Genomic DNA, 27445 nt, shown 5'->3' on the forward strand with positions numbered 1-27445 from the left:
TTTTTAATTGAATGGTTTTTATGTCTTTTTTCTACTTTGTATATACACATTGTATATTTTAATGTTTAGTAAATTTAAGGTTTTAAACGTATCTGTATCTTTTTAAGCTATTATATGTATGTGCTTTAAGACTTAATTATTGTCGGAATAAAGCTTTGATTGATTGATTGGTATACACCACAGCTCATGATCCCTTTTGTCTCTGGATTGCATTTGGACCAAACCCCCTCCATTATAGTGCTGCTCATTGTGGGAATTAGTTGGGCAAAGTTAGGGTTTGAAATGAGTAAAATGAACAATATCCATTCAGTTGGTTCTTCTGGCAAAGTGTGAAATGCCTCCGCCCTTGTCCGTCATGTTAGTTTGTATAGGAGAGTGCATTCTGCTCTATCCATGTATTCAGCCAGACTCTTAAAATTAGCATTAAGGGAAAGGTCTCTCAGTAAAGTAAGGTGTCTTTCTTTAAGTTTCTTTACTACCATCGCAACACTGGTAACTTCCATGCGCGGGTTTTTGATCAGAGGGAACATGAGTAGTTCTCCTCCAAGCCCATATTTGTGGCGAGTATGAAACAGGACCAGATAGGGCATCGTACCATGTAAATTCCTCCACCAGGTCGAATCTGCTTCAGCATCAATACAGTATTGAAGGAGAAGGGAGTTTATCAGTGTATTTTAGATGAGTATCCATGCACTGCAGAGTGAAGTGTATATTCTTTGCCTGTAGAGTACCTGGCGCACAGCAAATCTATCAATTCTTACCGACGCATTATATAGAGCAAGTTTCTCATGCTCAGCTGTGTTGGCTAGCCCCCTCTGCTTGTACTACCCATTCTAGGATTAAGAGTGAGACTGAAGTCTCCCCTCAGATGGCTGCAAGCAGTAGGAGTACAGCACAACTAACCAATATGGAGGAGAAAAAATAAGGATTTTCAACATTTGGATCATATGTATTGATAAGTGTTACACATGCGAAACCTAAGATTCTCTGCACTATTATCAGCCTACACCATCTGCTATAGTGTTTAAACTGCACACCTGTTTTTATCAGTAGCAAGACCCACTGCCAGAGTAGCAGGGGGAGGGGAAAAACCTATGTGCAGTCCAATCACTAGCTATGATACAAGGATGATGTTGTGGCTGGGGATCTCCTGTATGAGTCCAGTGCATTAATGGGTCTGTTATGGTAAGCCATAACCTGCCTAATCTTGCAGGCAATTATTTAGGTCCCTGACACTGCATGTCATAATCCATACTTTATGGGAGTCTGCTGGAGGCATCCCCTTGCTATAAACCATTTCCTTGCATAGATAATACATTTATTTGCGAGTGGGTATTGCATCCACATGTTACATTGCAGACTGCTTTCAACCACTGTTTCAGATATGCTGCCACCAACACTGCTTCCTTCAGACCTCCAACCACATCAAGTGCCTAAATCTCAATGAGTTTACCCTAGCTATCCTCTTACTATAGTGTCATGAAAGCTCCATGGGGTCCTTGCTCAGTATTCAGTAATCACTTGGCTCATTGCTAAGGTTTGCCAGAGTATTATTTAACCATGGACATACCCATGCAATACTAATCCTACACACCTGGACGTCATCAAGTAAACTTTACATGTAACTGTTTGAAATCCAAAACAAACTTTGGGTACAGCACATTAAAAAGGATACTTATCATAGTATGTTACTGTTAGAAATGGAGGTCTATAATAGGCAGAGGTATGCACCTTTGTACAAGTAGGGACCCTTGCTTAAAGCCAGGGTAAGGGAGTTACACACTTTAGAAAACCCCTGCTCCCCCATTTGGTAGCGTGGCACGAGCAGACCGACTTATCCCAAAGGCAATATGTAAAATAGTTGTGCTCAAAACACACAGTAACAGCGAAAACACCACAAATGGACATCACCTCAGTTTAGAAAAAAAAAAGTATCTTTATCTAAACCAAACAAGACCAAAACGACAAAAAACCAACATACATGTATCAAAATATCAATTTAGAACAGTTTTTGCAAAAATAGGAGTTGTAGAAATAAATTGGCCCAACCTGGGACTATTAGGATGTTGGACAGGCATAAATCCAAAGTAAGGCACTGACTTTAAAGTGCACTACGTTGGGCGCGGAGTCACACGGATCCCCAATAACAGTACCTTGGAATACTAAGTCTATGGACAATGCACAGCGTTTCTGAGGTGAAGCATTGAGGTTGAGGTTGGTTCCCTGGTTGCCACAGGGGAGGTGAGGCATTGTGTCCATGAGGAGGTGACGATTTGAGTCCAGGACACGGGAAGTCCGCAGCATCGGTGGTGAGGCGTCCGTTCCGGTGATGCGAAGTCGAAGAATTCTTGACGTCACCCTTGTTGGTTATCGGTTCCAAGATAACGGAATGCTGGCAGTGACTGCGTCAATGTGAGCGCTGGTCCTGGAAAGGCCAAAAACTGCAGACGTCGAAGGAGCTGCGATGCAAGTGTGGTGGTACATTGTGCACTTCACAAGAGGTGGCCCCGGTCTCGTGTAGTTTGCAGCATCACTGACAGTGTCGTTGACTGCATTAGAGTTGGTTTTTTTGCTGTGCAGCACCAACCACACAATTCTCAGGGCCCAGGAACTGACATTGGTGCCATTTTGAATGCAGGAGTCCAAACAGGAGTCAAGGTGCAGGTCAGTGGGTTGCAGGGAAAGTCTTTGTGTCCCTGAGACTTCAGAACAGGAGGTCAGCACACACAAGCCCTTGGAGATTCTTCTTCAAGTAAGTTCAAAGGAAAGTTTCCAGTCCTTGTCCTCTCATTGGTAGAAGCAGCAACTGCGGGCCAACTCAGCAAAGCTAATACAGCAAAAGTGCAGTACTCCTCCTTACTGCTCTCCAGCTGTTCTCCTTGGCACAGGTTCATCTTGAGTCTAGAAGTGATCTAATCCTATGGAGTTTAAGGTCCAATACTCATACCCCATTTTCTATTTGTTCTCTTTGTGGCAGGGGTTCTCTAAGCCCTGTCCAAACCATTTCTGTCCTCTCTGATGCAGCATCACTACTGGAGGTAGAGACAGCTCTGTGCATAGGAAATAATGCCTATCCAGATGCCAGTGAAACTCCTACCAACACTCTAAATACAGCCAAGGTCTATTCAGCCCAACTATGAGTCACCCAAGAAAGGCAGGACACACCTCAATCCCCCTTTGTGGCTGTCTACAGTGAATGCACATCCCCAGCACCTGTCACTCCATACCCAGACACTCAATACACTAAACGGCAGAGGCACACAGAATGGTTAACACCTTCGGTCCTCATGACAAGCTCAACTCATCATGAGGCACCGTGGTGCTGTGCTCATGACGAGTTGAGCTCGTCATGACTGCCGTGGAACGCCCATGCGGGGATAATTCCCCTGCTGTGCTGGGCGTTCCATTAAACGGGCGTGGCCATGACGAACTCAGCTCATCATGAGCACAGCGCCACCGTGCTGCGTGATGAGCGGAGCTCGTCACGAGCATCGCGTTCGGACCCCCGCCCCCCATCACGCGGGAAATTAGCCCCGCGGGGAAGGGGCTAGATAAGAAAAAGCTTACTTTCTGAAAGTGGCATTTTCAAACACATAATTTAAAAAACATCTTCCTAAAAGGTGTGTTATTAAATTTCAGAGAGCCTAAACTCCGCTTTTCTATCATTTCCCAAAGTTATGAGGTAAGATGTTAAAAATCAACTCCCATGTTAGCCTATGGAACAGATAGCCTTTCAATGGCGAAAAACTAAATTGACAGTATTTCACTATCAGGACTTGTAAACCCCACCAGTTCAAATCTCACCTTTCACAAACAATGCACCCTGCACATGGGGGTACTTTGGGCCTACCTGAGGGGTGCCTTAACTGGGCTAGGGCCTGGCAAGTGGTTGTACTTGCCAAGTCGATTTTGGAAAAGGGGGTGGTGATGGACAGAGTTTCTGAATGATGCAGAATACTCTCACCCAGTCAAGAGATCAGGGCTTAATCCATCACCGTTTTTTAGCTCACTGCACCATCCCAGCTCAGAACCTGGCTACTTGCCAAGTCAACATGACAGTTTAAAACTTTGCCCACAGACACTGCAGTGGCAGGGCTGAGATACATTTACAGGGCTACTTCTTTGGATGGCACAACCAGTGCTGCAGTCTCACTAGTTTAACAACAAGGGGTGGTGATGGACAGAGTTTCTGAATTAAGCAGAATACTCTCACCCAGTCAAGAGATCAGGGCTAGATCCAACACCGTTTTTTAGCTCACTGCACCATCCCAGTTCAGAACCTGGCTATATGCAAATTAGTCTGTTCCTGTCCCAGTGCATGATGGGAACAGGGCAAACCAAACTACCAAGCCAATTATTACACTGGGAAGGAAACAAGCTTCCGGGGACCGGTTTCTGGCATTTCAGCCGTCGTCGGCCCGGCTTGCTTGAATCCTGATGATGCAATGAGCAAGGGACTCACATCTGAGTATACCCTTCCACGCTTAGGGTGGACAAAATATTTAACAACAAGGGCTGGTGATGGACAGAGTTTCTGAATTAAGCAGAATACTCTCACCCAGTCAAGAGATCAGGGCTAGATCCAACACCGTTTTTTAGCTCACTGCACCATCCCAGTTCAGAACCTGGCTATATGCAAATTAGTCTGTTCCTGTCCCAGTGCATGATGGGAACAGGGCAAACCAAACTATCAAGCCAATTCTTACACTGGGAAGGAAACAAGTTTCCGGGGACCGGTTTCTGGCATTTCAGCCGTCGTCGGCACGGCTTGCTTGAATCCTGATGGTGCAATGAGCAAGGGACTCACATCTGAGTATACCCTTCCACGCTTAGGGTGGACAAAATATTTAACAACAAGGGGTGGTGATGGACAGAGTTTCTGAATTAAGCAGAATACTCTCACCCAGTCAAGAGATCAGGGCTAGATCCAACACCGTTTTTTAGCTCACTGCAACATCCCAGTTCAGAACCTGGCTATATGCAAAGCAGTCTCACTAGTAGCATTTAATTTACAGGCCCTAGCACAATCAGTCCACTTTACTAGGGACCTACCAGTAAAACAAATATGCCAATCATGGATAACCAATTAGTACAACAATTTATACAGGGAGCACTTGCACTCTGACACTGATCAGCAATGGCAAAGTGCCCAAAGCATCTAAGTCAGCAAAAACTAAATCCAGTATACCATAAAAAATGCAAGAGGTAGAGGCAAATAATCAGGGGAAACCAAGCCAAGTTACATTAAAAAGGTAAGGAACACCAAGGAGCCGATACCACTGAGCCAGCTCTCATCAAGCCACAACAGGGCCAGGCTACGACGTTGGCCTCCCTTCACCTCCACAGAGGCAGTGAGACCCACAGGACCCAGTGGGATCAACACACCACGCCATTGACTTTTTAATCTGGTGGTCACCCGGTGACCTCCTTTCTGTTTGGATGGGTGGGGACGACTGTTCAAGAAGGTGGGTGCCTATTTTGGGAAAGCAAAAACATGAACTTTGTCATTCAGTGTATACCTCTGTCTAGCTGAATATTGCATTGTGTACTGCATTTCCATATCTCACAGCTAATTTTTGGGTTGCATAAACTTCCATCTGGCACACTGTATGTTCTGAGTGAAGTCGGGGAAAACGTCTGTGATAATGGATCTCATCTCTTTTCATTTATAGGATTAAGTGTGTCTCGAATCAGCCTTTAGGGTCAGAAGGTGATGTGCTCATTCCACCAGAGATTCCTCCCTCTGGCAGTTTGTCTCTGTCAAAGAAGCTAATGAACATGCATTCTATGTAGTCCTCTGTACTCCCAAGGGCTGCGGTCTCCTGGGTACTGCTTATCGATAGATTGCTTTCTTCAAAAGTGTGTCTCCAAATTTTTTTTTTACCCTTGATCTTTCCCACTTCTGCTGATAGCTCTATTTACAGTTTGGTTTGGGTCACAATATCGTCTTCTCTATCGGAAATCCTCAGTTTCACCATATCAATCAATTTATATCGTCTGTCTAGCCACTCTTCATGTCATCCAAACACTGAGCTAGGGAGTCCATTTTAGTGTACACAGGAGGACAGACTATGTTTCATCTAAAGGAAGAGTTCCTTTACTTCTCTTGCATATCCATTGATCCATTCTGGGCTCTCCACTGACCCCGGAGGGTTGTCAATCTGTTCCAAAAAGCGGGCACTTTTCTTGCCCACAAATGTCGGTCATGTGACCTCATGTACCAGGCACCCTGTATTTTGCTTTTGTTGATGAATTCAAGTAATTTGCAGTGATATATATATATATATATATATATATATATATATATATATATATATATATACACAAAACTGTGCAGTATTGTGGAGTCACACAGCTGGGGACCAAGTGCAGAATTGTTACCAGTGTGCCAACGCAGGGCGTTTGATACAGTCCCTCAGTGTCTAATTTGTGCAAAACAGAGTGCATGTGCCCGAAGCTCTGCTCAAAATCCTGAGGACGGTGCAATTAAACACAGGGGTGCGGAATGCCAAGACTGTTAGTCTTAAATCCATCTGATGCCTCTTTAATCCATCTGATGTCTCCTTAATCCACTACCAGACACTCCCTTCCCCTTTATCTTATTCTTGCAGGTCCTGCTTTCTACCTTTGTGATGATTTTGCTGTCTTTTTTTGCTCACTCTTTCTGATGTGTATGCTTTTTCCTCTTTTGCACTCAGTAAATGTCTTATGTGGAAAAATAAGTGCTGGTGGTAACCACTGGCAACCATCAGCTCAAATTAAGCACTGCAGTTACTACCTCTTTATGAGCCACAAGATCGAATGCTAATAGATGCACAATCCAAGGCATTACTATGATTCTGGCTTTCAAGAGGCCAGTTTCCCCCCTTTTTCTAAGGGGTTAAAACCCCACCTGGTGATCCGTGGTCCTCCACACTTACACACCAGAGTCAGTCATCAGGGTATCTCCAGGCTACTAGTGTCCTTCACCACCTGCCAGCCCCTCTACTCCCTCCTTCACACACGGAGCCTTTAGAGATTGCTGCAGGTCTGTTAACTCTGTGTGCCTATTCCTCTAATAATAAAGGGGTTTGTAGAGCGCATGGTGACGCCTCCCGGCGTATCCCCGCGCTGAGGAATAGAGTCAGAGATCAGAGGAGGGGAAGAGCCTAAAGGGCAAATAGGTGCGTTTTTAGAGGTTTCCTGAAGGTGGCTTCATTTTTTGCTAACCTAATATTGATGGGAAGGGTGTTCCATTTGGTTGCTGCCAGGGAACGAAAAGACCGACCTCCCATTCTGGATTTTTTTCTAAAGCACCCGTCTCTCTGAAGGTTGGCCTGTAGATGTACTGCACAACTTATGCAATGCCCTTATCAGTGCTGATTGGACTTGTGATCTGCTGTATGTAGCTCTGCCACCACATTCTTTGGGCAAAGTGTGTGGCTGGGGGGTAGGGGAGCTCTGGCACAGGCAGTCTCAACCTCTACCTTCTTGCGACATACTTGAGCAGTGGAGGGAGTATACCAGGGGGACTGCGGCTGCAGTCAGAGGTCCATGGTCAGGGATGTGTCTCATGCAGCCCAGCGACCACACAGACTTAGGGAGTGAATCTTCCTCTTTCCCTCACTCAACATCTACGTTTGGCAGGTTTGTTCTGGTCTACCTAGATTTCTGCTGCCTGACGGATTGCTGGAGACTGAGAATCCTCCATTCTGGATATGGCAAGGATATTTTTTTAAGGTTTTAAGCTGTGGCCACCTGTGTGTTCTCAATTGGCAGCCATCTTGATTGCGTCCTCTAGTACTCCGTGCAAGTCCAACTTTAAAAAAAAATTAGTAAATACTTTGATCAGTGTGATAAATTCCAGAGCATTTGAACCTCTTTACATCCTACTTGAGCTTCAATCAATTCAGTTGAAAATCAAGAATCTCAAAAACCAGCACTGGAAGAAGAAACTATTTGGAGAAGCCTTTCTTTCAAAAAGTATCATTAACACAACTTTGTGGAGATCTTCAGGACACATGGAGTCATTCAAATGTTGCAACTGTGTAATTAACAAATACCAGTCGCCAGTCCCCAATTGAAAGTTAAGATACATCCCTGTGGTAGTTGGCTTTTTTTCTGGCTTCAGCCCCAAAGCTCTTGAGCATTCAGGTGGGAGTGCATCCCAATTTTGTGACTTTAGTATCATTAGTCGTGTTGAAGTGCAGTGCATGGAGACCATATCACAATCTTTGTGGCTAAAGTAGGCAGTCATGCATCCTTAATCAATAGTTGACAAGCACTATTCAAATTAATCACAGTGTGGCTAAATACAAAGATCTAAAACAGTGCAAAACACCAAGTTGCTAGTATGTTGTTCCAAGTTACAATTCTGAGTTTAGGGAAAGTGTAAGGGACCGGTGTTATAATTTTAACTTAAGCAAGGTAATTTAGTTAAAACTGTGAGCAGAGAAATCCAACTACAAAGATTACCAATATACTTCTTCGGAATCACACACAGCCTGTACCTATTTCATTGATTTCATTACAGTTTATAGCTCTTCGTTGCATCAGTTCATAAGCGGAATGTAATTTTCAGTATTCATATTACCTCTTTATCCAACCCTGTAATTTCAATTTGTAATTCCCTTGAACCAAGGTAGTCAAAATATATGAGTTGCACTATACCATGAAATGAGAATCTTGCTACAGCCTTTGATGCTCAAAAATTTCACCGCTTGACAAAGCATTATGAGCATGAGAAGATGTGAACTATACTGAAACCAACAAAACACAAATGTTTCCTCTAGTTTTTATGTGCGATCCTAGAAGAATCATGTTTGCTCAGGTATATAGCATTGGCAGGGCCCCACAGCAATGTTTACACTCGGTCACTAATGACTGTATACTTTAATCAGCGGATTATCAAGCGTGAGTGCAGTGTCTAATCCAAGAGGCTATTTTGCCGGTCATAAAAAGACTACAAATGTATAAATTGTTGGAAGGTGGTGTCTAATATGTTACACAGTTTTCACTTGTGAGGGGTGTCCAGATTTACAGCTGACCAGGAGTTGCAGCTGACCCTAGAGGGTGGGAAGCAAACAAAGGGCACAGCAGCAAAAGGAAGCGAGAGCGCACAAAGGAAAAGCCCAGTGAGCGACTACCAAGTTTGGGTCAATGGGCACAATCAAGAAAAAGGGGTGTAGTCACAAGCACGGCCCAAAAGGTGACCATGACAATCAGTCCCCAGCTTTGTCGCCTGAGGAAATTGGTGTTGCCACTATCAGGGATGCAAGCGCAGGAGGGACAGCAGCATTAACCAGAGACAAGACCTAACGGGTAAAATCCCCTATGTGCCGAAGAAGCAGGAACGCTGGCGGGGAGGCAACACACAATCAGGAATGCACCAGCACCTGGAGCCAGAAAGGCGGTGCACCTGGGACCATCAGTGGCAATGAGGCAGCAGGGCCAGAGGCCAGGCCTCACAGGGCACCTTGAGCCATCACGGCAGTGCTTATGGGGAGCACCACAGCCGTAGCGCAAGATAATGTGACCGGGAGAAGCTTTATATAGCAGGGTCCTTTAGATAGCACACAGGCCAAGGAGTGAGTGGATGCGACAAACCCCTACTGGGGAGCAGTAATGAGAGCAGGCGGCAGCTGAAGCCTGAATAAAACGCAAGCACCGGCTGGTTAGTGGAGTTGAATTGGCCAATCGCGGGGGAGACCCCTGGGTGTCCACAAGGGTAAAAGGGGCCCCCTTGAAGCAAACAATTGTCTGGGGGCTCCCTGGGTGTGCCCAAAAGGTTAAAAGTGACTGGGGGGAGGGGGCTTGAAGCAAACAATTGTCCTGGGTCCCCTGGGTGCCCCACAAGGTTAAAAGGATGTACCTCCCCCGGGTAGCTAATTGACTGAGGGCCCCCTAGTTGCACCACAAGGTTAAAAGGGCATGGGAGCCCTCCCTCAAGAGGCATGTGCCTTCCTTTCTGGATGTTTCCCAGGAGATTATACAGCTGACCGGGTTCATTCGCCAGTGGAGTAAGTGACATGTTCCTCCCGAACGTTGAAAGGATACTCGAGCTGCATGTTCTATTACCCATGGTGGAGTTGTTGGTGTTTGGTAAACCACCTTCAGTGTGGCAGGGAGTCACGAGGTTTTACAATAAATCATTTTCACATAAGGACATAAAAGGACAATTGGACGAACAAGGTCCTTGGGGTGCCTTACGGCATGGACTTTTGAGCTAAGTGCCCAGACAACATCCTTGGGATGCCTTATGGCAGGGATACTTGAGGGCAGACGAAAGGATAAGAAAGGGTCAGCACTGTGCGGACATGGTGCTTGCAGGTCAGGCATGGTCATGGGGCCACAAATACCAGATATTTGGTAGCAAGCTGAAGCCTTAAAGCTGCAACCCGCTGTGCCAATTAAGTTACGTAAGTAGAAATGTCACGACAGTTGGAGAGTGATTTATGACAACCTTAAAGAAACATGATGATGATGTATGGCAGGATTAGACAAGGTATGGTTATTAATATGCAATAATTTATAGAATGTACACTTTATACTTGTTACAAAAATGCCTTACGTATGTTGTACTCCAAGATAAGCCAGAAAAGAGCATGTTGATGATCAATGCAATCATGACAAGTGTGCACCAACCTATGAGGTGAATAAACTGCGGCCGTTCAAACACCACAAAAAAAAGTCTTGGTGTACATAACTGATGGGAAAGAAGTAACGGCAAGAGGGCCCGTGAGTTACTCACACAGCTGAGGGGGTTTTATACTGAGCTTAGAAGCTCCAAAGTTTATTTTAGCATTCAGAGCCTTCAGAAAGGAAAACTTGAATATGAGACTTAAAGTTATAATTACGGAAATCATGTCTCCTGTATAATTTGTAGACCTCTCCGTTTAAAGTGGCAAATAGAAACTTAACTTAGTTAAAGCTTGTTAAGGAGAAGCAGGAATAACTTATGAGGAGACTATTCCTTGGCATGAGACGTCATATCTATATCGATACAATTTTAATACAGTTAAGCTTACTGCGAAGTCCCCTGTCTCACTATTAAATCACTGCACAGCATCTGCTAGCTCTCTTCTTTTTAGGTCTCGTCTGGCGAAAGCAGCGCGCATGTGCTGCTCTCGGCATTCGTGAGCTTCTTGGAATCAATACAGATTCCGAAGCTCTCAGAGGTGGAGTTGAAGCCCCGCCCATTTTTTAATTGGGTAGCGTCATCTCCCATGCAAAATGCTGGCCCCGCCCACTGGGATTGAATCTCTTACTTGCGGCGTTACACACTGTCCATCATTAGCTGCCACACACTATATTTTTCGCACAACAATCTGTATGTCCTCTATGGCTCTATGGCTTCCCATCCAGCTGTCACTCGTCCGCCTGTACTAGCGTAGAATTTAACGCAAAAATCCTCGAGGCCGCCTGTACTAGCGTCACACTTAACATTAATATTCCTTGGGCTATCCCCCTAACACCCACCCCCATCGAGAATCGAGGTTCATGCCCAGGCGTACAATCGTGAGGCGCCTAGGACTCTCCTTACACATTTGTGTGCAGTGCGGCACCACCCGGGTGTATGTATGACCCTGGCACTGCCCTCGCTTACGTTAAGAGCCTTGTGTGCTCGGACAGAAGTCCCACTTCTCTCAGATCAGGAGGTGCACTAGTTGTATTTTGTTTCACCTACGCATTTTTAAAGACTAATGACTAATGGGCTTGTGCCGTAGGCATGTGGTGCCAATACCTATGCATATTATTTTGCTGTAACTACTGAGCTTGTGCTGATGCCATCTTGTTTTTGTGTGGGTGCTATTTACATACTTTTACGGACTACTGAGCTTGTGAGACACTCAGCCTTTGCCATAAGCCGGCTCGGCTCTGTTCTCACAGGGGACGCTCTTTTAATGATGAACACCCCCCATAAAGAGGTCTGTACAGACTCCACTTGTCAAGTGGCTCAGGGCGCACTCGCTTGTGAGCTCCTTTTACGGCCAGAGTTAAAGTCTTGGGTTCTATTTGCCATGTTCATTTAGCACAAGCTATTACCACAACATGCTGACAGCGCTTTGAGTCAGGGTACGCTCTGAGCAGATTCTCTTCCGTGCGCTTGTCTCCAACAGAGGAGGAGGAGAGAGCATGGTGGAGGGTGCATTCCACCAGAGGGCTCCTCCATCGGATTATGCCTTACCTAGTCCTGTAAGTAAAATACACTTTTTACCCAACTCAGTGGTGCTCATTTTATCACCCTAGGAAGGAAGAAAGGGTTAGTGGCTCTGTCAGAGATTTGAACCTGTGACTGAGGCCCCACACTGGTCCCTGGAGAGGATGCATTAACCCACTGAGCCACCAGACCACGTTTCAAGTACATATCTTTAAGAGAACCAACATTTTAAGCTTCTGTACCCCACCTCCTTCCTTTAGCCAGAGTTGTTACAGCTAATGATAATTAGCAGAGCTCTCTCTCGTTAACAAAATACACAGCGGACCGGAGGGAATTGTTGTGTGAAAGCCATTGGCAGCTACCAGTTTGCTGCCAGGAACCAAGGGTTTGTTTACAGATGCAAATTGAAGCGTTGCCTCTCGTAGGAAGGATCGGAGCGGATAGAAGCATTTACAGAAAAGTTCTCATGTTAGCATTACACGGATGCAGAACAGGCAATAACTGCTGGACATCCAGATAAGACCTACAGTAAAGATAACTTGCCTTTAGGTAGCACTTCAAACCGCACTTCAGCATTTTTAAGCGCAGTAAATAACAGGTGTTATTTTTTATGCAATTTAATGTTTGTTCAATTATACGACAGAAAAAAATTCAAAGAAAATAAATTTGTATTTGTTGGCGAGTGTTTATCTCGCTTAGCTATCTGGCCGGATTTAAAGTGATTGTGCATGCATTCATCTGTACAAAAGGGGGTGGTGATGGACGGAGCATCTGAATCAATCAAACACTCACACCCAGTCAAAAGATCTGGGTGTAATCCATCACCGTTCTTTCGCCCACTCTGCCACCCCAGTTCAGACATGGCTATATGAAAATCAGTCTGACCCTGTGCCTTATGGGAACAGTCCAGCCCGAACGGCTTGCTTGAATCCAGTGGCAAAGTGAGCAAGGGACTCACGTCTGAGCATACCCTGCCACACTTATGGCAGCCAAAAGCATTACAAGAGGGGGTGGTGATGGACGGAGCATCTGAATCAATCAAACACTCACACGCAGTCAAAAGATCTGGGTGTAATCCATCACCGTTCTTTAGCCCACTCTGCCATCCCAGTTCAGACATGGCTATATGCAAATCAGTCTGACCCTGTGCCTCATGGGAACAGTCCAGCATTTATGGCTTGTTTTTAGAAAGCTTCCTTTCCTTTATTTTCTATTTTAGTTCATTCATACAGAGCTCGGGATGATGTCAGGACACTTTACCAAAATGAGATTGATTGAGACAAAATACATGATTTGGAGGATAAATGGTCCGGCATTATTATAGAACATTATTATTGTTGTTGTGGGTGTGGGTGTTTCGCTATTTGCTGCTGCACAGACGGGGTGGGGGGTGTCTCTGGTGTGTTCTGATGGGTGTTAGTAGTATGTGCATATCATGGGGTGAGTGCTATTGTGTGCAAAGATATAGAAAAATGGGGGCCTAATTAGGACTTTCACTGTTATAGTGGGGGGGAGGGGGGAGGCCAAACCCTCCTGAAATTACAGTTACACCGTGTATCCCCTGTGACTTCTGTGCTGATACCAGTTTTTGGCTCACAATGGGGAATAACATACTTACTTGCTGCTGTTTACCCACCATTATTTGGTTAAATACCTGTTTTTGGCAAGTGAATCTGTGTCTTTTGGTAAGTGGATCTGTCTGGGTTTTACTGTACTCAGTACTAAAACATGTAAAGTAAAATCCTGTGCTCGGCATACTACCACCCCACCACTTTTTAGGTCTCGCCTGTCGATGCGCATGCGCATGTGTCCAGCCTTAGTCTAGGGCAGGGCATTCTGTCACATGGAAGTGCAAAACACCCATGCTGCTGCTACCGGAGAATCTAGTTAATCAAAGGAAGGCGGTTAAAGAAGTTCAAAGGAAAGGAATATAGTTCTTTCGGAGACTCATCATTTTAGAACGGATGCATTTTCAATATTATGTTCAAGGAAACCAACACATTATAGTAAGCACAGATTTTTACCTCAGGTGTTTTAAGCCATGCCCTTAATTACACCAAACAACCTTTTGGAGAGACCCCCCTAGTTTTTTCACCCCACTTAAAGCTCTGGAAACAACACCATATCACAGTTGCCTCATGTCCAGATTGCCTACGTACAGTGGCATAGTGAACCATGCCCCATCCCTTGCTTTAGGAACTACAGCAAGGGTGGAGTTCTTAATGGGTCTCTTCTGTCTGCAACGCTGCAGACAAAGGCTCAGCTTCTAATTAATGTGAAAAGGTGAGTAAGTGAAGGGATGGGTGGATGAATGGCATGATGGATGATGGATGGATGAGTGAAAGGGTGAATGAGTGAAATGATGGATGGATTGATGAATTGATAAGTGAAAGGGTGAATGGATGGAGGCATGAGTGAAAGGGTGGATGTAAGGCCAGATGAGTGAGTGAAAGGGCGGGTATACGGACAAAAGGATGGATAGATGAGTAAAAGGGTGGGTGTATGAGAGAAAGGATGGATGAGTGATAGGTTCAATGGATGGATTCATGAGTGGATGAGTAGATGGGTGGGTGGGTGGATGGAAGGAAGGTTGACTGGCTAAGTGAAAGGGGGATCAAGAGAGAAAGGGAGGATGAGTGAATGGATGACTGAATGGGTGGATGAATGAGTAAGTGAAAAGAAGGCTGGATGGATGAGTGAATAGATGGGTGGAAGAGTGGATGGATGAGTGTACAGATGGAAAGGGTGAGTGGATGGATAATGGATGGATGAGTAAAAAGGTAGATGGAGGGATGGAGGGATGGATGAGTGAAGTGATGGAATGATGGATGGGTAGGTGAGTAAAATGATATGTGATGGATAGATTTAGAAATGGTTGAATATGGACATGGATGGGCACACAGATGCAAGGACAGAATGACTGGTGAAAGACTGAATGATGGATAAAAGTAGGATTACACATTGTAAGCCCCATTATCTTAAGCAACATTTCCTATACATTGACGTTCACATTTATAGGAGTCCTTGTCTTTATATAATATGTTTTTGTTGTAGCACACTCCGACACTCTGCCCTACATAATTGGGATGAGTAGCACTATAAAAGTACTTAAATACACATGAGAGAGAGCCTATGTGAAAATGAGGGGCACCACTGGTAGGTGGTAGCAAGTCCAGACTGGCCAGACCGGGAATCAGGTGTTTGCGCTGGGAGCTGGAAAGGTGGGGTGGGGCGGCGGTTTTGTTACCACAAAAAGACCTGCACATTTGCTTAAAGTTGCACGCATACTGAAAAATCATGATGTGCACAATTGTCTCAACCTAATATACGCTGATTTTCACTTGTACTTAAGTGGTAGTCTATTTTCTTACTTATATACTATTGCACAACCTCCACTGATGTGTCTGTAAAACTTACCTTTTGTCCTGAATTTTGACCTCCTGTCCTGAATTTTTGTCCTGAATTTTGACTCTTTGTCCTGAATTTGTCCAGAATTTGCACCCAAGCCAGTTGGTCACCTGACCTTTAGACAGTCGCACAAAGTGAGCTGGAGTGTGGCATTTGCATCCAGGGCCGCCTGAGTTAGGCTGGTAGGGAAGGGCTGACACTTGCACCTGAATAAGGCTGTGCCTGTTCCCACACAAAGAGCTGCATTCCCCCTGTAACAAGTCTGTAGCTAGGACAGAAAGGGCAGTGACTCTGATTTTCAGAGGCCTCTTTCATGTCTCCCCACTTCAAAGGCACATTTGCATATAAGTAGTGGATCCCTGACACCACAAAATCAGGACTTTTTTGGAACCAAGGACATTCTGCCGAGATAAAGAGCTTCTGTGCAGCTGGAGGAACTGCCACTTTGGTACTTGTATTGCTGCATTGACCTGCTTATTGCTGTGCCGTTGGAGGGACTGCCCCTTTGCTACCTGCTGTGCTGCGTTTGTTATTTCATCTCAGTGACATTTTATTCCTTCGGTCACCCTAATCCGAGTATTGTTCTGTCTCAGCAGGGCTCCATTCTTTGGGACTTGTTTATGAACATTTCTGCCTGATGGAACATTTCCCTCTAGAACAACGCGATTTTTCTTAACATCATCCTCGAGAGTGTACCAGACTGTTTTCATGTGACCCCCCCTATATGAGGTAAATCCAGTTACAGTTAATAGAGGGGCTAATGTGAATATCTAATATGCCAGTCTCTGCCATTGGAGGGTTAAACTGCACCCATGATTTCGCCTATTAATGGCAGCTATGTTCTGTATTTCGGTTTTTCTCCTGAAACTGTGATGAAGAATCTTGATTATCTCTTTACTGTTATCTATGTGGTTTCTCTTTTTCTTTGACCCGATGGATGTGTGAATGAATGGTTTGAGTATTGTGTACTAAGGGATTCCTGTGTCCATAAGCCCCATTGGGCCTCGTTTATATCCAATTACATTGCGAAATAAATCGTTTCTGTTTCAAATCGACACTCTCTGAGCTCACTGTATAAAATGTGTGAATTTTCGCTGTTTATATATGTAATTTAAGAAATAATTCTCTCAGCTTAATTGTGTATATTTTTTCAATTTTTAAAGTATTGTGGTATAGATCATGAGTTGTATATGTTTGTTAAAAGTTACTCTTTTCTGTCTATCATACAGTGGCCGCTTTCCTGATTTCTTGTTGCCCCTGCCTGTTTTCCATCGTATACATGCCCTGACGAAGGTGCGGACGCAGATCGGGCCTAGCATTCAAAAGCGCGTTGGCGTGGGTACGTTCTGTCCTGCTATTACCACCATCTTTTCCCCCCAGCGAGTTGCTGAGTGGATGTCGCAGGACAATTCCAGTGTATTAGTGTACGATGTGTACGAAATGTATGAATAGGATACGAATGTTGGAATGGGTTATGAGAGCTTAGTAGAATGTTGTTGTGATGAAGAATGAAGAATGAATGGGAGACTTGGGGCGTCTTATTGAATTCCATGTGATTGAAATATTGTCAATTTTGTACAATTATGCATTTGAGAAAAATACTTATAAAAATAAAATGATATATTTTTGTATTCTGTTTCCGAATTCTCAGTGAATGGCCCTGATTGAAAGTGAGCTCAAAGTTGTGTTCATTGAACAATATTTTTGGACTCTATAAGAGCCTTTAAGCTAAATACATGGGGCAGACCTCCTTTTCTTGATCTTAGATGCTGTGCTGTGTTGGCCTGCTGCTTCTTGTCTGGAAGTGAGAGGGACTGGACCTGCTCTCTACATCTTTGAACCCAAGATTTCCGAAGGGCTTGCCTCCTGTTTTCTGAAGTCTCAGGGACAAAAAAGGACTTCTTGCAACTCTGCTGGTGCTGCTGTACTCTGCAATATAGGAGTCCTGCCCTGCCTGAGGTGTCAGTCTAGGGCCCTCAAAAGTTGGTTCTGCAGATGTTTTCTTCAAAAATCAACGCAGCGGCTCCTTGGCGCCGATCAGAAGCAATGCAGAGTCCTCTGATACAGTGCCGGTTTGACGATGACGTGGGTCCCGACTGAGAGGTTCGACGACAATACTGCCCCAGTCCTTTGACTATCTGTGAGGTTCAACAACAATGCAGTGCCAGTCTTTCGTCTCCACCTGTGAGGTTCTATAACTACGCAGTGCGGATACTTCAGCGCAGTCTGCGGGGTTTGACTCCAACACATCGACTAGACTGCGTGGAAAAGACTGACATATAATGTTGTTTAATTTAATGCTTTGTTCCATACAGGGTATTTTTTCAGTGGACCCTACATGGGTTCTGTGGTCAGCCTGCCCCAATTGCAGTTAGCCTGAACTTTGGATTTGCACCGGTCCCTCATGACCTCAAGTAACCTTTGATCGCTAGTGACTTCTAAGCACTGTTTTTGCATATAATCTTTAAAAATTCATATCTCTAGTTCTACATATTAGATTTTTATAATTTAAGTCTTGTTTTACAGAGATAAATATTCTCTATTTTTTTTAACTGGTGTGCAGCCTTTTTGTGGTGTTTTCTATGCCTGGGTGGTAAATTCAGTTCGGCTCGTGGAATTTGCGGAAGTTGGGTAATTTTGAGTTCCGCAGAGAACGCAAAATCGCCCAAAATTCTGCGTTCCGCGACTTTGCAAAATTTGCTTGTTCGCGTTCTCAAAATGTGTGTTCGCAAGATATTTCCCCCCCCAGAGATTACCGTTTTGCAGAGATTTGCGCAACGCGATTATGCAAATTCCGCCCACCCCTAGTGTTTTCACTGTGTTACGGTAATTAAAATGCACACAAATTCTTTGCGCATTGTCTCCTAAGCTTGACTGCTCCGTGCCAAGTGTTAGACCTGACATCATTGGCGTGAGTCTCCCTCCTAGTTTTTACATGTTTTTACTGGTTTTATGCTTTGGGCACTGTGACACTGCTAATCAGTGCAAGTGTTCCCTATGTTAAATTGATGTATTGATTGGTTATTCCATGATTGGGTTATTTGATTTATCTGTCAGCCCCTAGTACAGTGCACCATGGGTGCCCAAGCTTGTAAATCAAAAGTTGCTGGTGGGCTTGCAGCACTGGTTGTGCCACCGACAGAAGCAGCTTGCAAAGTGAGTCTCAGGCATGCCATTGCAAGGCCTGTGTGCAGTCTAGCACTGCCATGTCGACTTGGCCAAGTGCACCCACTTGCTAGTCCCTAAACCTTCCCTTTGCTTCATATTAGACACCCCTATGGTAGGCCCAAGGGCAGGGTGCATTGTAAGTATAAGGTAGGACATGCTCTGATGTGTGTAGCATGTTCTAATAGTGAATAACAGCCATTTTCGTTTTTCACTATTGAAGGCTACCTGTTCTCATAGGCCAGAATGGGCAGTTAGATTATTACATTCTTATAATCCTAACTGACTCAGGGAACATGGATGAAATTCGAATTTAGTATGCCTGAACTCAGAATAATAAAATACATCTTTTAGTAAAGTTGGTTTTGATATTCTGTGTGTTAAAATACCATTTTTAGAAAGTAGGTATTTTCTTGCCTAACTATCTAGGCCTGCCTCTGCTGGGTTATGTATTCCTTGTCTTGGTTTGTGTAGTGATTGGGCTGGGGGATTCCAGGAGACAGGCTGGGGCAGCCCAGTGTTGAGTTGAGAGATCTGCATCTAGATGGGAGTGAGGAGTTGCACCTGGGACCTGAATAGGGCTGGGCCTTCCCTCTACAATGCTGGCTCCACCTCCTGTGGCTTGTCTGATGTCTCTGCCCTGCACTGTGAAAGAAGAGGAGGAATCATGTCAACAGAGTGCTCCAGAGCTGTATCTTCCCTCCCCTGTGCTCGCTCCACCTCCTGTGGGTGGTTGAAGTCTCCGCCCTCACAGTGAAAGGAAGAAGAGAGTCATGTAAACAAAGTGCTCAGGAACTGGTTTGGACTAGGCAGAGGCCTCTCTGCCTTCAGAGGACAAAGGATTTTGGGGGTATAATAATTGGGATCCTGATCCAAAGACATTATATCACTTCTGGACAAGAAACCTGTCTGCCAAGGAGAAGAACCAAGGAAGCTGCAGGAGTTGTACTGCCCCTCTACCAGTGTGCTGTTTGCTGGGTTGGCCTGCAGTGGTTGCTTCATTGCCAAGGTAAAGGAGAAGGAACTTTGCAAGTACTTTCATCTACAGAATATTCTCCAAGGGCTTGCACTGTGCTTGCCTCCTGCTGAAGTCTCAGGGACAAAAGACTTCACCTCCAGCTCCCCACTGAATTTCCTTGCTGGGAATTTTGACTCCAGACACTTGCGTGCCGCTGGGAGCTGTAAGCGCGACGCATCGAGAAGAAGAGAGTCGCCGCCGCAGCTGAGATCATCGCATCGCCGGAGAAGCGAGCTTTCGCCGCATCTCCCGGGAAGCGTGTGTTCATCGAAGCTGCCTGGTGTCGCGTCACCGGAGAAGCGTGACGCCATCGTGAGAGTCGCCATCGCATCACCGGAGAAGCGTGTCTCAGGGCCTGTTGCGGCTCCAAAGTACAGTCTCGTAGCCAAGCTGGCAGGGCGCCATCGCATCACCGCATCAAGGGAGCCATTTTCTCGCATCGCAACCAGATCAAAACATCGCATCAAGGCGCCCTCTTGCGCATCACAACTGGCCCGCAGGCCGAGAATTTATGCATCACCTTTGCACCGGTAAGAAGCAGACGCATCCCCAACTCTGCACAAGCATTGAGGCCCGACACTTCATCTCCCCAGGATCACGGAACCGACGCATCTCCCCTTTTGTTTACTTTGCGTTTCGCATCCAGGTACTTTGCTGAGAACTTTGTCGCATTTACCAACAACTTGAACTAAGCAACTTTAATTATCATTTAAGCAATCTTAAGTGTAGTATTGTGGATTTTTGTTCTTTGTGGTCTTGTGTTTAAGTCTATATAAAGAATACTTATTTTTTATAAAACCTGTGTTATGTCCATCTGTAGTGTTTTCTCTGTATTACTGTGTGTATTCACAAATGCTTAACACACTGCCTCTGAGATAAGCCTGTCTGCTCGTGCCAAGCTACCAAGGGGGTGAGCAGGGGTTATTAAGGAGTGTTATCCCCTTATCCTGACTTAGAAGTAAGGGGCCCTATTTGGACAAAGGTGACTACCATTGCCAACTAGAGACCCACAGATGTAACACCAAGCTACTGTCGACGACATGGAGTGAACATCCAGTGAGGTCAAATTCACACAAGTGATTGAAGGATTGTGAGCAGGCTATTAATAACGGATTTCACACCTTTCTGCGAATAAGACTCTGTAAATTAACATCTTTGGAAAAAAATAGATGCTTTTGCTGTTAGACAAATGAAGAATAATTTGGGGTCAGCTGATTGAATGTATTGCACATCACCATGACTATCTAAGGTGGATCGACATCACAGGAGAAGGTGGTGTTCCAAATACATTTAAAGGTATTGTCTAAATAAAAATGGCCACCGCACTGGAAACTGTCAAAATATCACAGACAGAAATCACTTCAATTGTCTTAACATGTTCTCATTTAATTTCACTTTTCATTCAGTCTGATAATGCACCATCCATCCTTCAGGCTTTTGTGTCCATAAAAGAATAAAGGACCCTGACCTCGAACATCCTTGTATTAATGATTATCACTTTCTCATTACAAAAACCATATACAATCATATGATCATTTTAGTATGACTTAATATCAGCTGTTCTCGTTCATCTTCCTTGCCTTGTTATCACACTGACATTTCTTTCAGAGGGATTTGATAGGGCAATGGTTTTAGCCGAGATAATGTCAGGAATTTATTGGCTTTTGAAGAGGGCTTTTTGTTATTGAAGTAGGTTAGAACCATTGTTACAAGTACAGCATAGGTCGCTCAAGGTATCATTTCCTATCACAAAAAGATATAGGTCAGGTATAGCAGTGCTGAATGGCTTCAAATATACAGGATAGTCTGAGACAGCTAGCAACAATGTGTCCTAATTCACACACACACACACACACACACACACACACACACACACACACACCCCACCCACACCCCCACAAGTACAGCAGCAGTGACTGTTTCCATTACATATGGGGAGAGGATGTGGCGCAGAGGTCAGAGCTGCAGATTTGGGAGCTGGAGATCCGTGGAGCCGAAATAGATAATAGGCAAAAAGCTCAGGCATCCAATTAGAATTTTTTTTTATTTAGTGCAAGGGTGGCCCATATATCTAACTTTTTACCATCTTCTTGTGTATCCTGAAACATTTTTTTAAATGCTAATTTTTCAGAAAATACTTAACAGATTTACACCAAAGTGCGCAATGATTTAAGTAAAATTAAATTTTCCTGCCAAGTTTGGTGTAATTACTTTTAGGTAATGAACAATACAAATCTGATCTAATCATAACTGCAGAGGCTTAATTGTGGTGTCCCTAATATATATATAAATATATTTGTATTAATATTGATATTTATTAGAGGCCATATTAAACCCATTAACTGAAAGGCCTCCCCCCCGCCCCCCTCTCACCGTCACCCCCGTAGTTGTTTCCCTAGAGTGGTTCACAAAGGAGTGTGACTATCGAGTAAAGTAGAAAAAATCTAGACATAACTTGCCTTATCAACATGTGCTTTACACATGGTTGCAGAACCATGATTGGCAGTTCTATTTTGAAACTATTTTGCAGCAATATTCCAGTGGAATTCAGTTTCTTGGCCATTTCAGGCCCTTTGTTGAGGAAGCAGTTATTGTGCTTGTGGCGTTTGTTGCAAACCTTCATTCTGTGATGAAATTGTTTCTGGATTAGCTATTTGTTGTACTATTGTTTTTTCATTCTTTCAGTATTCTGTTTCATGGTACAATGCAAGAATTCCTGCTTGCACCCAAGAGAGAACATGTCCGCGAATGCAAATCTGTGCAGAGTAGAAAGACTCCACTGCTGGAAACTGCTACTAGCCCAGCTGGCTACCTCACTTTGGTGACTTATCTGTGCCAAGCAATAGATACAAGACGATGGACAGAATGCAGAGCAAATCAAACATTCACCCCCAGACAAAAGATCTGGGTTAAATGTCTGATGAGGGGTGAAACCCTGAAACCGGTTCCAGTATGCTTGTTTCCAGTCCAAGGAGGATCTGGCCTGGCAGTTCGGGCTGGACTGTTCCCATTGGTCACAGGGTCAAGACTGATCTGCATACGGCTGGGTTCAAACTGGAATGGCATGGGGAGCAAAAAAACGATGGATTTATGCCCAGATCTCTGTGCTGTGGTGAAAGTATGACATTGTTCTGCATTCTGTCTATCAATTGTTATTATTGCATTTATTTGTGCAAAGGGCAGGGCTTTGGGTGGGCCAGGTCCTAAAAGCAGGTACTGAGACAGGTCCTTATTGGGCTATCCATTTATTTCCTCACCATCAGGGTGAAAAGAACTCTCAACTCTGCAGCAGTACCACACTTCACTGCCTTTGATGTAACTTCAAAGAAACTCGTTATAGTACTCTTAGTCTCATTTCAGAATTTTCAATATTGTATAGAACAAAGCCATGGTTGTTGTTTATTCATCTTACGACAAAAACAACCACTGAAAAAGCCAATAGTCCTCCCTGGCCTGTTGTAGGTGTAATGTTACAACGAAAGCCTTACTGCGAGCAAGGACAACCGCTGAGCACTCTTAATGCGCCAGAGCGCGTAAAGCACGTTTATAGAAGTACTCAAAATGTAATGATAGGAAAGCTCATCTTTTATTTGTAGTTCATTTTTTTCAATTTTTTCATTTGTAATATGAGTTATAACAGTCCATCAGATTTCTTCATATAATTGTGATTAAATTGCATAAAGTTGACCAAAGATCCAACGTATAAACAATATCAAAAACTCTGTGGTGTCGTTATTCCCAATGCATTTCGTGCACAGCACTTCATCAGGGGGAATCTATTAAGCAGAAATGTAAGAAAAATACATTTGTATCACTGCATTAAGGGATGCGGGAAGACAACCAAAAAAGTTTTCAAAGTAACAAAACGTAAATATCCAACGTGCAGACAGCATGACTGAAAAGATGAAGCAGAACAAAGAGTGTCAAAAAAGTGTATGGAACGATAGGCGGAAGTGCAACAAGGAGTAAGGAATGTCCCCGATGCGTAGACATAGCAAAATAGCGTGAAAATTAATATAATCAGAGTAGTGCACTGTTAGACACAAAGTGAAAAGGGATAAGTAAATTAGTGGATAAGAACGTGCTAATTCTGGTGATACCAGGTAATGTGAAAGTCTAGAGGGTGAGATGATTAACGCAATATGGGTGGCATAAGGAAGATGAAAAAATAAAAAATGGAAATAAAAAGGTAGTACGAATATTACAGGTAGTCGTATGGTGTTAAAGAGTGTAGAGAAACCCTTAGCCCAAGATCGTAGAGGTAAGCGTCTAACACAGATCACAATTGCACGAGATAATGAGCCAGAGTATGCAGCAGGCTGAACAGTGCGCGGTGATTAGTACATATCAACATTATATCAAGACACTTGGCGATAGTAAATACAGTGTACAGATGGTGTGACACTTACCAACTACACGGAGGAGTATATCCCATAAACAAAGTTAGTACCCGGTCCGTGTAAGGGCGAACCCGGAAGACGCCGTACATTGTGCGCATGCTGTATTAAAACCCCGTGTATAAACATAGAAAGGAAACCTCGTCCGTGCAAAAAAGAGTAAACACTAAAACTAAAAACGGCGCAACAAGGTGCGCGAGTAGTATGGATGTAAACTAGTGCCTACAATACGTAAAAAGGAATTTTGAATAGGGGACAGGAATGACAGGGTGAAATAAAATATTAAAAGTAAACAAACAAGAGTAACTGTGTATATAAAGGAACTCACTAACAATGAGAACGTGTCAGTCACAACAATCACAAATGATAATGTGTATCGGCAAGAGATAATGGCTGTCAGAACCATAGTCAAGAAGACATTCAATGGGAATCTGAGAAATGAGAGAAAGAAGAATGGAAATGTAGGGGATAATTACACTCAAAGGGTACAAACGAGATAAAGGATGGAGGGAAGAAAAGCAATAAAGGTGAATGTAAGAAATACAGGATAATCAAAAATGACAATAAAAAAATGACAGGAGATGACAAGGGCCAGCTCCGGTTAACAGTCATAGGAGAGATCATAATCAGATCATAAAGGTATCATAAATGACAACTAAATTCCAGTCTTTCATTAAGCCCTTTAGGCTGGAGAGCATGAAGGCGATGAATCCAGTATAGTTTTCGTTGCAACAGGTATTTATTGTTGTCCCTGTGTGATGCTTTTTCAATCACTTCTAGGATCAGAAAACAAATTTGGCTGGGATTGTGGGTATTTTGAATGTAATGAGCAGCAATGCATGATTTCAAATTTTTTGTGCGAATGTTGCTTCGATGTTCTGTAGGCCTTGTTTTAATTTTCCGTTCCGTTTTTCCCACATAGGGGATGCCACATGGGCACTTCAGTAGGTATATTACATTGCTGGTATCGCAGGTTGCATTAGCTTGGAGGTGTATTGGAGTGCCTTGCGTGGGATGGGATACTATATTTCCTTTGATTATGCTACTGCAGTGACCGCAGTTGTGGCATGGTAAGGTCCCTTTGAAAACCGTGGAACTTGAAGATGTTGTTTTTTTTTAAATTGCTTGGATGTTTTTCGAACGCTGGTAAGCAAAAATAGGAAGGTTATCGAAGATTTTATTGAAGTCAGTTTCAGATTGTAGTAGAGGCCAGTGTTTATGAATCGTCTCTTATTTTCGGAGAGAGTGTAGAATATTTAGACACAAAAACTAGGGGAGTATCCTTTTTCGTGAGGTTTGTCTTTAGGTTTAAGTAGTTCATCTCTTGTTCACCGCGACTCGATCTTCTGCCATTTGTGTGAGGTGTCTTGGGTACCCCCGTTGATGAAATGTATTGATACTTTTGGTGCTGTTCTCTGTGTAGAGATCCATTGTAGATGCAATTCTTTTTGCTCGTAATAACTGTGAATATGGTAAGTGACGTTTGAGGCTCGGTTGGTGAAAGCTTTTGTAATGCAAATAGTTATTTCGGTCAGTAGCCTTGGTGAAAATAGATGTCACTAGTTGATTGTTAATTAGCTTGATTTGAATGTCCCAAAAAGATATTTCAGATTCATTGACTGTGTGTGAATTGTATTCGGTCATTCACTAGATTCAAATTTTCGATTGCGTTAAGTAACTGGGTTTCACTACCTTTCCATATGAGGAAAATATTGTCGATGTAACGATAGTATGCGCATAGGAATGGTTGCCAATTGTGGTTATGGGGGATGTGTTGTTTCTCAAAAAGGTACATGAAAAGATTTGCATATGCCGGAGCGGCACAATTGCCCATGTATTATATATCTGGATGCAATGACAATGGGAACAAAATACCAGTCAGTCAGCACACTAGGCTAAGCACAGATTTTTATGTTACATGTTTTAATGCCACGCCCTTATTCACATCGGCCACACCCCTTTCAGAGACCCACCTTTCAGTTTTTTCATCCCACAAAGCCCTTGTCAAGGGAAGGGGTTAGCAGGTCAGAAATGCTATACTATTATGTTCAGGGCCTGTGTCTTTGGAACAGCCATTAATAGGCTGAGGTTTGGACTCCAACTCAACGCCAAATAATTTAACTCTACTTAATTACACATTACTCAATACCACTAATACATATCACATAAATCAAATCTATGCCACACAGCAATCCACATACACTCCACACCATGCCACATAATTCCACTGAACATAATTTCCCTCAACACCACACTATTCCATGCCACACTGTTCAACTTCTCACAAATCCATTACACATCACATAGTTCAGCACCAGGCCACATTAATCCACCTCCCAACAAGATTCCACTACACACCACATATATCCAATTTACAACACGATTCAACATCAAACCACAAACTTCAATAGAACACCACATAATTAAATTCCACTACATGAAACTCCACAACACAACATACTATTCCACATAATTACACTCCATTTACACACAATCCAACACCACAACATCCAATACACTTTTTTTCTACAAAAATGTATTTCAAACAGTAACTTTGTTTCCAACCTACATTTTATATAAATCTCACACTAGCTGCATTGAGTACCTTCTGACCCCAATACTCGGATATCAGTAGGGGTATTAGAAAGGGTCTTGGTAGAGGATCCACTAATGGTATCTGCTGAACTAATACCAAGATAGCACCATAGAGTATTAGATTTGGTCTTAAAACATCCACTAAAGGATTAGCAGGATTTTTATCTTACCACATGTATAATTCAAATATACAAACAATTGAATCACAGGACATGGAACCTAATAGACACAGGTTAATGTTACATTTCATATCTAACATATGCATTGGATTAGTGAAAGTCAAATCCCTACTCGTCTACTACTACTTAACGGGATGCACATATTTTCCTTTAGAAGTTCTTCAGTGAAATTAGTACCACAATTTGACTGTCACAATTTCTATCAATTGCAAACTTCTAACAATTCCAGTGTGATTGGAAGAACACAGCCGAAAAAAGTACTGTGCCAGAATGTCCGTTTATATACAGATTGATTTCTTACTTAGAATGAACCTACGAAGAAGTGCGTATTGCGAATCCAAACAAAAGTATTTCGGAGCATGGGATATATGCTTTAATACGGTCTGAACGTCCTCTTTGATGAATGGCACCCAACAGAAGAAATCTGGCTGTCATCTGTATGGATCCTGAAACAAATTGAAAACATTCCTTGCCTTTGGAAATCTAAATCCCCATGCCTGCAAGCACCAGGTGTAAGAAGACAAGTTAAACAGGAACCCATCAT

At 43.5% G+C, this 27445-nt stretch overlaps 1 protein-coding gene across 1 annotated transcript in view; it reads right to left on the reverse strand.

Annotated features, from left to right (window-relative positions):
• OCA2 (OCA2 melanosomal transmembrane protein) overlaps positions 1-27445 on the reverse strand; it is an 833084-nt gene that overhangs the window by 36624 nt on the left and 769015 nt on the right. The window lies entirely within an intron of this gene.

This window comes from Lissotriton vulgaris, chromosome 8, assembly GCF_964263255.1.
Source record: "Lissotriton vulgaris chromosome 8, aLisVul1.2, whole genome shotgun sequence".
NCBI lineage: Eukaryota > Metazoa > Chordata > Amphibia > Caudata > Salamandridae > Lissotriton > Lissotriton vulgaris.